Consider the following 10,574-nt stretch of genomic DNA (forward strand, 5'->3'; position numbering starts at 1 on the left):
TCAGGAGGCAGCCACAGCTCTGTGGCACCCCTTCCCCGCTGGCAGGAGCACTAGGCGTCAGAGACTTCAGGGTTGGTTCACCCGCTTTCTGGGGAGGACGCTCTGCACTTAGGCTCCATGTGACCTCCGGGCTGGGAGCCCTTGGGTCCTTCCCAACATCCCACTCCTGCTGGGCAAAGCCTGCGTCCTGGCAGGTGACCCTGCAGCCCTTGCGCCACCATAAAGGCATAGCTGTCCTCACTTAGCAGGTAGAGACAGGCCCGGGGAGACTGGTTAATGCCTGAACCTATTAGCACAGTTCATCAGTGGCTAACCCAAGGTGGGCATCTGACAAACACAGAGCTGTGCATGGAGAAGTTGGTCCCCTAACCGGCCAGAGTTTCTGGGGCTGGCAGTTCCCTGACCCTGGGCCACGTTTTTCTTCCTTCTGGACCCAGGCCTGGCTGGGAGGGCTATGGCCGCATAGGAGGCTCCAGGAGCTGACTCCGTGAAAAAACAGTAATTTCCTTATTGATCTTCTCCTTCCTGCTATGGGCCCAAAAATCAGGTCGTAGAGAGTGATGTGCCTGCTTGCTCTTCATTGTTTCATTTTTGCTTATCGAATTCGGTACCATCCCTAGGGGACATCCCCTCTTTCCCCTCCCTCCCTCCAGCAGCTTCTGCTGCAAGGACCTTGCTGGCCGGCCACTCAGCCCTCAGCGGCCATCCCGAGGCACGGAGATGGAGGTGGCCACGTCCCCCGCAGCGCTCCCCGCCCAGCCCCACCACCACCGCCTTTCTTTCATCAGTGGACAGGCTCTGCTATCAGCTCCTGGCTGCCTGTCTGGCTTAGGCCGCCGCCCGTTGTCCCTGTTAAATTGGCTGTGGCAGGCCATAATAAAGAAGAAAAACCGTGGCTGCACGGGGTCATGGGAGGAGCGGACGCTCACTCGGGAAGGGCCCAGAAAGGAGACATTCAATTAAAGTTTCCTGCAGCTCTACGGCTCCTGGCCCAGCCCACGCACCACGAGGCCTCAGAAATGACTGAGGGCAGGGGGGGCAGGGTCATGCCGCCTGGGTCGCACCGCGTGGGGTCCCAGCTCTGTACTGAGGGCCTACATGGGATGCCCCAGCCGAGGAGACAGAGACAGTTACAGAAGGTGTTCACCAGCCTCCGCCTCTCCATTAATGAAAGCAGCAGCTCATTTTGCCCATAAAAAGACCATAAAATAACAGAAAGACATAGGCAGCCTCTTCGAACCATTAATAATTCCATAAGGACAGGCTCAATGTCGTCTGAAAGGTGATCTTTCTGATAAGAACTACCCCATTCCTGTTCCCTGCCTCCCCAGTATGGCAATCAGGGCATATTCACAAAGAAGCCAAAGGGACACAGACACACCGCGCACCCAGGAGGAGCTGGTAAATGCTGGAGGCTAGGGTTACCTGCTCAGATCCCCACCCCGGCACTGGCCCTTCCACTGACCCTGGAGGGATGTAGCTTCCAAAGCCGTACAAAGGGATTCGGGTGGGACCACCATGACAGACACCCGAGCCCACCCTCACAACACACGGGCTCAGGGCCTCGGGATGGGGATGCTGGGGTGAGACGGGGGCGCTGGCCTGGCTTGCTACTCCTCGGCGCTCCTGACCCCTGAGCACAGTGTGCTGGGCTCCAGGTGAGTGCCCTGAGTTCAGGACGCCTCCACCTCCGTGGCCATCCCATCGCTCAGGTCGGAGCCATCAGCCGAACTCGGGGAAAGGTTGGCAGCGCCCCTCACCTTGCTGCACTCAAGGAGCGGCCCCAGTGGCCACAGAATGATAAATAAATAAATAGATAGATAGATAAATAGATAAATAAATAAATAAATAAAGTAAAATAAATAAAATAAAAAAAAAAAGAATGATAGCCAGAGTAACACAGCAGAGGTTGGATCTGCTGGTGCCATCTCTGACGTCACGTGGCAGGACCCTGGGGTGGACTGCTCCTTCTACCTGGTGTGTTTGCCTCCCAGGTGTTCACAGGGGCCAACTTCTCCACCTGCAGATCAGCTCAAGCCTGCAGGAGCATGTCCCTCAATCTGTTGGTGACTCACCGTGCGTCCCCGGGGCCCAGCTCCATGCCTACACACGATGGGTGCTCAGCAAACGTTTGCACAGTAAATGAATGACAGTGGGCACCTAGTCCTGCCTAGGCAGGTGCCTGGGCACCTTCTACTGCCTAGGAAGCCTGGCTGAAGCTGGGCGTGAGCCTTTGAGATGCAAACCAAACTCTGGCCACCATCGATGCTCCATTCCACTGGAGCAAACCTCTCTAGACCTCCTCGGGGGTGCCCGCCATGTGCTAGCTCTGGGAACCAGGAAGTTGTCCCCTCCCCTGGGGCTCACCGTCCCATGGGGCAGCAGGACCTGGTCCAGCTCTGGCCTCGGGGTGGAGCCTGCACTTTGCCTCTCTGCTGCTCAAAACCAAGAGCCAGGAGGTGACACGGGACGATCAAGAAGGTCTCAGGAGTGCAAGTCCCTCTGGGGGAGCAGAGGCCTGCCCCACACCCTCTGTGCCTTCGCCCTAGGCCCCGCACCAGCAGAGGCAGGAGGAGGCTGGAGGAGGCCGGAGAAGGCCAGGGCTCCCTCTGTCCCCGCCCCCCAGCCCGCCTGGCAACACAGCCTCTGGCTCCCACGTCTAGGAGGAAGGCGCTAGAAGCAATTTGGTGTGTGTGAATTATTCAGAGCAGCCGGAATGAAAGGAAGAATTGAGAGAACGTGTACAGATACAGGGAGTCAGAAAATAGATCCTACGCCAACGAATTCATAAGGTTGATCGTGAAAACAAATTAGCGGTGAGTTACAGAAACATTATTTGATTAGATGCAACCAGTTGTTTGGAGAACAATACCCATAAATTGTGTTTCTCCAAGCAGGCTTACCCCGCGCGGCTCCTCGGTCTTCTCAGTGACGCTTGCTGGCGGCCGCTGCTCTGTCACATGGGCTCCTGGAGGCCGCGGGCCCTTGGGATGCACTGGCCGCGGGGCCCCCAGGCCACACACCTGCACCCGCACCAGCTCAGGTCTGCAGTACGTCGCCGGGAGGTGGATTCTTCTATTTCCAGTTCTCACCTCGTGAGCCCCTCCTGCCCGTCCCCGCCCTGGCTCCAGACCGTGTCCCTGACCCGTGACCTCCACCTCCACAGATGTCACCACTGTGCCTGAAGGCAATCGCTCAAGCCGGGAGGACAGACACCTGCTTGGAAATATGTGATTTCCTTTATGGTGGGACTATCCCAAACGGAGTTCTGCTGGCTCTGGGTCTGGGGCAGGCTCAGGTCACACTGTTCATTTCAGCTTAGCCGTGAAGGCTTGTTTGCCCCGAGGTGGGCCATTCCTGCGGGAAAAGTGGGAGCAGAGCTGTTGTGTGGATATTTGGGCCATCAGTAACAAACACACCAGGCAAAAGCTTCAGGATTCTAGAAATTTCCCCGATGGTAAGACATTGTGGTGGGGCTCCTCAGTCTGGTCTAGAAGTTTCTCTGATGGCAGGACATGGTGGTGGGTCTCCTTGGTCTGGCCTAGAAGTTTCCCTGATGTTAGGACATGGTGGAGGGTCTCCTCAGTCTGGTCTTGATGTTTCCCTGATGGGAGGACAAGGTAACAGGGTACTGGGGCTGCAGCCTTGCAATGACGTTACTCGTCAAGGTTGCCTGTGAGCATCTGTCCAGGACTCCTGGTGGACACACAAGCGTGAGCAGGGAGAGGCGGGCATGCCCCCGGACCTGGAGCTGCAGGTCAGGCTCATCTGCGGGGTTTGCTGAGCCTGGACAAATCTATGGCTCTCACACTCACCTCCCCTTCTGAGCTACCAGAGCTCGAAGCTCAAAGATCTAAGGCTCCTCTCTCCTGATGTTCCGGGGTTCCACTCGTGGGCACCTGCTGCCCTGGGGAGCAGAGAGGCCCCATGAACCCAGGCGTCTGCACAGAAATGGGGCAGCTCAGCCTGTAAATGGCCAAAGGGCCCAGTTCCCCTGGAGCTGCTTTGATGCTTTGCTTGGTCTGGGACATAAGTATCTGCTCCTGATTAACCAAATAGCCCTTCCACCCAGTGTCTCCAGGGCATCTACTACGTGCCAGGTGCTGTCTGGGGAGCTGGGAATGCTGTGGTGAAGGTGGCAGCGAAGTCTTTCCTCTGCAGGCCTCCAAGGTTGGGGGTGGGCAGCCAGAAACCAGGGTCTGTCAGGCAGGACAGCAGAAGTGGTGAGGGGTAGGAGAGAACGTGCTTCTCCCAGGAGGCACCACCCAGCGGGATCCAAGTCCCTGGGATGGATGCAAGCCTGGTGTGTGTGTCTGTGTGTGTGTGTGTGTGTGTGTGTGTGTGTGTGTTTGTGTGTGTGTGTATAAGAGCTTGCTAGCTGGTATGGCTGGAGCCCGGAGGGAGGGAGGGAAGGACAGATGTGCACTCGGGAGGTCACTGGAGAAGGTGGGATGAAGAAGCACCACTGGTGCCTGGCACTTTGCCTCTCTGAGAAGCTCTGCTGGGAAAGGAGGGGCAGCCGGGCAGAGGCACAGGCTAAGGGCAGGTCTGCCTAGGGGGGACGCCAGAGCATGTTGGGGGGCTGTCAGAGAGCTAGCAGTTGCAGGAGAACAATCCCCAGAGTGCTGGAGGGGGAGTGACTCAAGGAGACATGAGCCTGGGTGGATCTGGGGATCCAGGCACCTCACTCCTGGGAATGCAGAACTTTGGCCGACAGACTGGAGGTGGGGTCCCAGGGGGACGGGAGCTCCTTTCTCTTGGTCCCTATGTTCTCAGGGCAGGGAGTGCAGGTCAGTATTGGGGACAGGTGGGGGATGAGGATGTGGGGACTTGGAAGCGAGGAGGGAGGATCATGGGGGTGAGCACTGGATGCCTGCTGAGCGCAGAGGCCAGGAAGTCAAAGCCTCACACCCCTGCTTCCTCCCAGGGATGCTCTGCTGATGCTCTGTTGTTTCCAGGCAGCCACAGCAAACAGAGCAACAGATTGTGGGGTTAACCACTTGGGTGCCAAGCCAGTCAACGGCCGTGAGGAGGCCAGCCAGACGGCACAGAGCCAGTGTGAGTGAGGTGACCCAAGAGGGGTCACAGATGCCACACGGGTTGCGGCACGGGGTGTGCGGAGCATTGAGTCACACGGCCCCATCTCAGGAGTTATGACTCTGGAGGCTGGAGTGAGGATTTCAGTGGAGGAGACACCCGGAGTGACTGGGTCAAGGGCATGACCCACTGCCAGGGTGGCCCTGGTCAAGGGTGGGAGGGGACGAGCAGGCCAGCAGAACCAGGGTGCAGAGGGGCCACTGGGGCAGGACCACGCACAGCACAGCGGTGGCAGGTTCCACACGGGGCGTAGCCAGGGCTTCAGGGAAAGAACACAGGCCTTGCCTGCCTGGAGAGATGGGCTCGCCATAGGGAGACTACAGAAGCGACATCCCAGCCCCCAGGTCCCAGCTGTCCCAGCAGGAGGGGGAGGGAGGCGTCTGTGGGAGGCAGACCCTGAAAGCCGGAGGTTCCCCGTGGGATTGAGGAGGAGCAAGGGGGGCTCACATAGGGGACGAGGGTCTGAATCCAGTGTGACGAGGACGGCACTGGGCTGGGACCAGGAGAAACACGGGCACGCATAGGCCTTAGAACATAAGCAGGCAGCTGGGAGCAATGACCTGCCAAGCCAGGTGTCTCTGTGGCTGGCCACCTGTTTGGTGTCAGGTGCGGCCCCCGCTTCTGAACGAGGAAGGACGAGACATGATCAGCCTTAACAGGTGCAGCCACCGAGGAGGCAGGTGCAGGGAGGGGGTTTCAGCGGATGCAGAACAAGCTTTCCCTTGATAGTGAGCTCCCTGGCGCGGGAGGTACACAAGCAGAGGGGAGCAAATCGCCGGTGACATGAGGTGCCAGGGAGATGAGCCTGCCGTGTGAATGGAGGGGCTGGATCGAGGGACCTCTGTTCTCTCCCAGTCTCTGCGGCGGGTGAGCCTGCGTCTCCCTGCAGCCTCTGCCCGCCGGGCCTCGAGGGCGGGCAATCCGTGGGCTACGCAGAGAGTGGGCACCACATCGGTTTTCCATACGTCAGTAGCGGCCCCGAGCGCCCCACCCGGCTCCCACAGCTGAGCATGCCCCCCAAGGTGACACCTCAAAGTCAGCAAAATATGATTTTATTGACTGGAGATGCTGGGCGCGCTGACTCCTACACAGGAAGAAGCAAGGACACCCCCGTTGCTTTCTCAAACCGGTTGTAGAATGCGCCGTGCCTGGAGAGGGGCTGCGTCAGACACTGGCCACCTCGCACTTCTAGAACCGCTGACTCTATAAATCAGGGAGATGGGTTCAGAGGCACCTTGGCCTTTCATTCTGGATATAAAATGATCTACTGCAAAACTGGGAAGGAGTCAGCCCTGACATCCCCGAGGCTGCCGGAGAGCGCAGCACAGGGCCCGGGGGGCGGGTCTTCTAAAAGGCACCTGCCTGGGTGGAGGATGGTGGCCCTGTGTCACCCCCAGCCTCAGCCCTTGGGAAGACCCTCATGTCTCTGGGGGAAGCTGTGGGGCCTGGCATGAGCCTTCTAGAGCCTTCTAGAGTTTGGTCACAGCCACCCCCACCTGCACCTGATGGCTTGCCACTTCCAGTGACAGCTTGTGCTGCTCTCGGGGATTTAAATAGAGACCTTCATGTGTGGCCACCGGGTCTCTGGCCTCCGGTGTGACAGGTGGTCCATGATCTTTCTGCTACTGAGGGTGAGTGGCGCTGCATGAACGCCAGAGGGGGGACAGGACCAGATCTTGCCACAGTGGTTAAAATAAAAACCATACGTCCATGTACCCCGTGGGCCACAGCTTCACAGAAGCTGGGGGTGCAGTGTTGGGTGGTCTCAGGCAGGTGGCTCACCTCCCTGAGCTCATGTCCTTGTCACCCCAGTGCAGAGGCCTGCCCAGGTTGGCTGTGAGGACAGGATGCACAGCCCCAGCCCAGCACAGAGCCAGCATGTGTCGCCTTCATGCCAACAGCATCCTGGGGCACAGAACCTGATGGCATGGCCGTGGCAGGTCGCAGCCTTCATCCCGTCATCTGCCAGGGACAGGGCGGCTGGGTGACTGGCTCCAATCAGCACCCTCAGATGGGAAAGTCGCTAAGGGAGGTCCTTGCAGAGAGCAAGTGGGGAGTCCTTTTCAGGACAAAACTAGGTGCCCAAGGAGCCGGGTCTGTGATGGACACTGCCTGTCGGCAGGCAGGACTTCCCCAGATGCTGGCTGTGGCCCTCGTCGCTTGTGGTTGTCGCCGTGCTGTGGAGGGGATCCTGCTTTTCCGTTCGCAGGAGAGTACGCAGGGCACTTCAGTTCCCATCCAAGTCACCCAGCAACAAGGAGCTGGACCCAGAGTGGGCAGCAGGCGGCCACGAAGGGCTCTGAGCGTGAAACCAGGCCTCGCTGGCATTTTGAAGTAAACGAGTCCAGAGCCAATGAGGCTTCATTGAGAAGCCAAGAGCCTGAGGTCACCACTCCAATTTCTACCCAGGGAATGGCAATTACGTGGCTCCCAGAAGCCTCCACGCAAGAGCTCAGGCTGGAGCCAGAACGAGGGTCTCCCCTCTGAGGCTCGCTGGACCAAGACGATAGGTGAGGGGCTCCACCAGGGCCAGCGCGCAGCCCAAGCAAGTGGGACCCCACTTCTGTTTCTCCAGAAAAGAGCAAACACGTTCTCTCAGGAAATCAAGCCCGAGCAAAGGAGGCATGCAGTGGGGAGGGGATGGGGACAAGTCGGGGTCCTGGGGGAAGCCCCAGCGGGAAGCATGAGCAGGAGGGACCTGATGGGGCGGCACAGGGGCCCCTGATCCAGGAGGGACTGCCGGGAACCCTGCGCTCATCTGTCACCGCCTGATTGGTGGCTCCATCTGGGCTTTGGCGGGACTGACGCTGACATGGGTAGCCTGTTTCGAGCATCTGGCCATATTATTTAGTTGCTTAATGATGGCAGGAGAAGCAGGGAGTAATCATCCATGTTAACATGTAATTTATTCTACATCCGTAATTATGTTTTGCAACCAGTAATGAAAGAGCACCAGGCCCCCAGCTTATCTGCCGCGGTCGGCCCCGTATCTCAGCCTTGACGGGGATCAGGGCCCCTTGGAGCTCCGGCCTGGTAGGTTGTGTGGGGCCCAGAGGTGCTCCTGTCAGGCCAAGCTGGAGCTGGGGTGGCAGGGGTCAGGGTCAGGGTCAAGGTGGAATGCACATGGGAAAGGACCTGGGGACTCTGCAGAGGACGGAGTCACAGCCCCCAGAGATGCCCCCAGCCTAACCCCTGAGCCTCTGGACGTATGTGGAGACCTGAGATGAGATGCTCCCAGCGGCCGGTGGGCCCGGTGTTGTCACGGGGTCCTTACTGGAGGAAGGCAAGGGTCAGAGGGCAGGTGGAACAGGGATCTTCCAAACCAAGGGGATCGAGGGGTGGGGACTCCAGCACAGGGGAGGGAAGGGAGGGATTCCCTAAGAGCTCCCACAAGCAATGCCCCCATCCCCGACCTGGGAAGTATATTGTTGTGAGCCAGCAAGCCTGTGTGGTTTAAGAGTGGCTGGTCTGAGAAGCTCACACAAGGCCCCTAAAGCAGCCTGGGGCCTCCCACTGCCCGCTTGGGTCAGGGTAGGGGTGGGGGGTTCAGGCGGATGGATTATCAGGAGGAGGGGCAGGAGGTAGGCTCTGTCCACACGCAGAAACACTGCCAGTGTGGAAACCTGCCTTCGGCTGCCCTTGGGATGGGGAGATAGGGCTCTCTCTCTTGCCGAGGCCCCGCACCCCCCACCTACAGGTGACAGGGGAGCAGGGGGTCTTACTGCAGAGAATAGGGGGTGTTGGGGGTGGGCACCAGTCTCGGGTATGGCTGTTGGGGTATCACTGCCCATCCTAACAAATGTCACCATATCACCCTAAGGATGGGGGCGGGCAGGCGGGAGGGGTTGTTCACTTGTCCTGGGGGGCAGGGCAGTGCATGGACCATGCAGTTCCTCCCCCGGAGTCAGGGCACCTGGCCACCCCCTAATACCCATGGAGGCAGGGCCACATTCAATCCCTCACCACTGGGTCCTGCTCCTTCCCCCCTCTACAAGGCCTGACACTGAGGGAGGTAGGGACTCTGTGACCCTGACCCCTGTGACCCTAACCCCTGGATGCTGTTTGCAGAGACCAACCCCCCACCAACCTCCCACCCCTGCTGCCCTTCATCACCCCAAGCAGCAGAAGCAGAACTCCGAGGGTCTTTCTGGTCCTGATGCCTGCAGAGCAATAGTGTGGATGGTGACCTTGTTTTTAACTTCCAGCACCTTCTCCCCACAGGAAGGACAAACCCAGGAAAGGAACTTGGGCCATCTGTGGCCGTGGCCCCAGGGGGTGCTGGTCAGGAGAAGGGGCTGCTGCGGGGACCCAGCCTGGTCCTCCCAGGAAGCTGCTGGAAACCCCCCTCCACAGCCTGTGGGCTCTAAGTTTGTGATCTAAGTTGACAAAGGACGGAGCTAAGAGACACCTGCGGTTAGGGACAGATTTAGACCCTGCCTGCGTGTGCAAGTGCTGAGTCACGTCGCCTGTTTGGAAAACAGAAAGCTAATTAAGTTAGTGTCGGGGAACAGAGGAGCAATGGAAAAAACCTGCTGCCGCTCAATCTCAGAGAGCCTCTGCAAGGCCCCACCTCCAGGCGCAGGATGCCCCACGGTGGGCGGGTGGGCGCAGGGACTGCAGGGCAGAGGACAGGATGGGGCACAGGGCAGGAGACCCCACGGGGGGAGGGCAGGACCCAAGGAAATGCAGGCTGCCCACCCCACGGGAGCCCTGGAGGGAGGCAGTGGGCCTCCTGGCAATGTCCCCCCTCCCACCTGCACCCCACACTCTTCCCTCACCCCAGCGTTTGCTCCATGCCGGGGGAGAGCGTGACCTAACTCAGCCATCAGAGCTTCCAGTCTGGTGGTGAAGACGCACCAGGGGTGGCAGATTGTTGAAGGTGCCCATGAAGGAAGTAAAGTCATGGAGGTGGCTGGTTGCAAAAGGCAGGCAGGGATGGTTAGAGCCCAGGTCTGAGCAGGGACGTGGCATCTGACTTTGAATGGTTCACTTAGCAAACGTTTGTAGACACCCGTCCTGGGACATGCTGTCCAGGGGGTGGAACAAACCCACCCGGCCCCCAAGGAGCCTGGGTCAAGGGGCCATGCACCCCAATCTGACATGAACAGACAAGATGGGGCTGCGAAGCTGGGCCCTCTGCCTCCTGGACCAGCCCGCCCGCCGGGCTTCACCTCCCACCCTCCTTGTCAGCACAGCACAGGGGACGCAGAGAGGGAGTAAGAGCCTCCGGATCTCTGCCACCTGGCCCAGTCCCATCCCAGCATGCTGTCTGGCAGGAGACACCCACCGTTGCCAGCGGAGTGGATGCCATGGCAGTGCCACTGCCCCATGGGACCCTGGGAGCCCGTGAACAACCATCCTCACCAGAAGCAGGCTGCGGAGGGGACTGTAAACCACAGGGGCTTCGCCATGTCTACAGGGAGGGGCTTCAGGAGGGCAGGACTTCCTGTAAGTCCCCGAAGGACTACATGAACCTC

Source organism: Canis lupus, chromosome 9, assembly GCF_011100685.1.
Source record: "Canis lupus familiaris isolate Mischka breed German Shepherd chromosome 9, alternate assembly UU_Cfam_GSD_1.0, whole genome shotgun sequence".
Taxonomy (NCBI): Eukaryota; Metazoa; Chordata; class Mammalia; order Carnivora; family Canidae; genus Canis; species Canis lupus.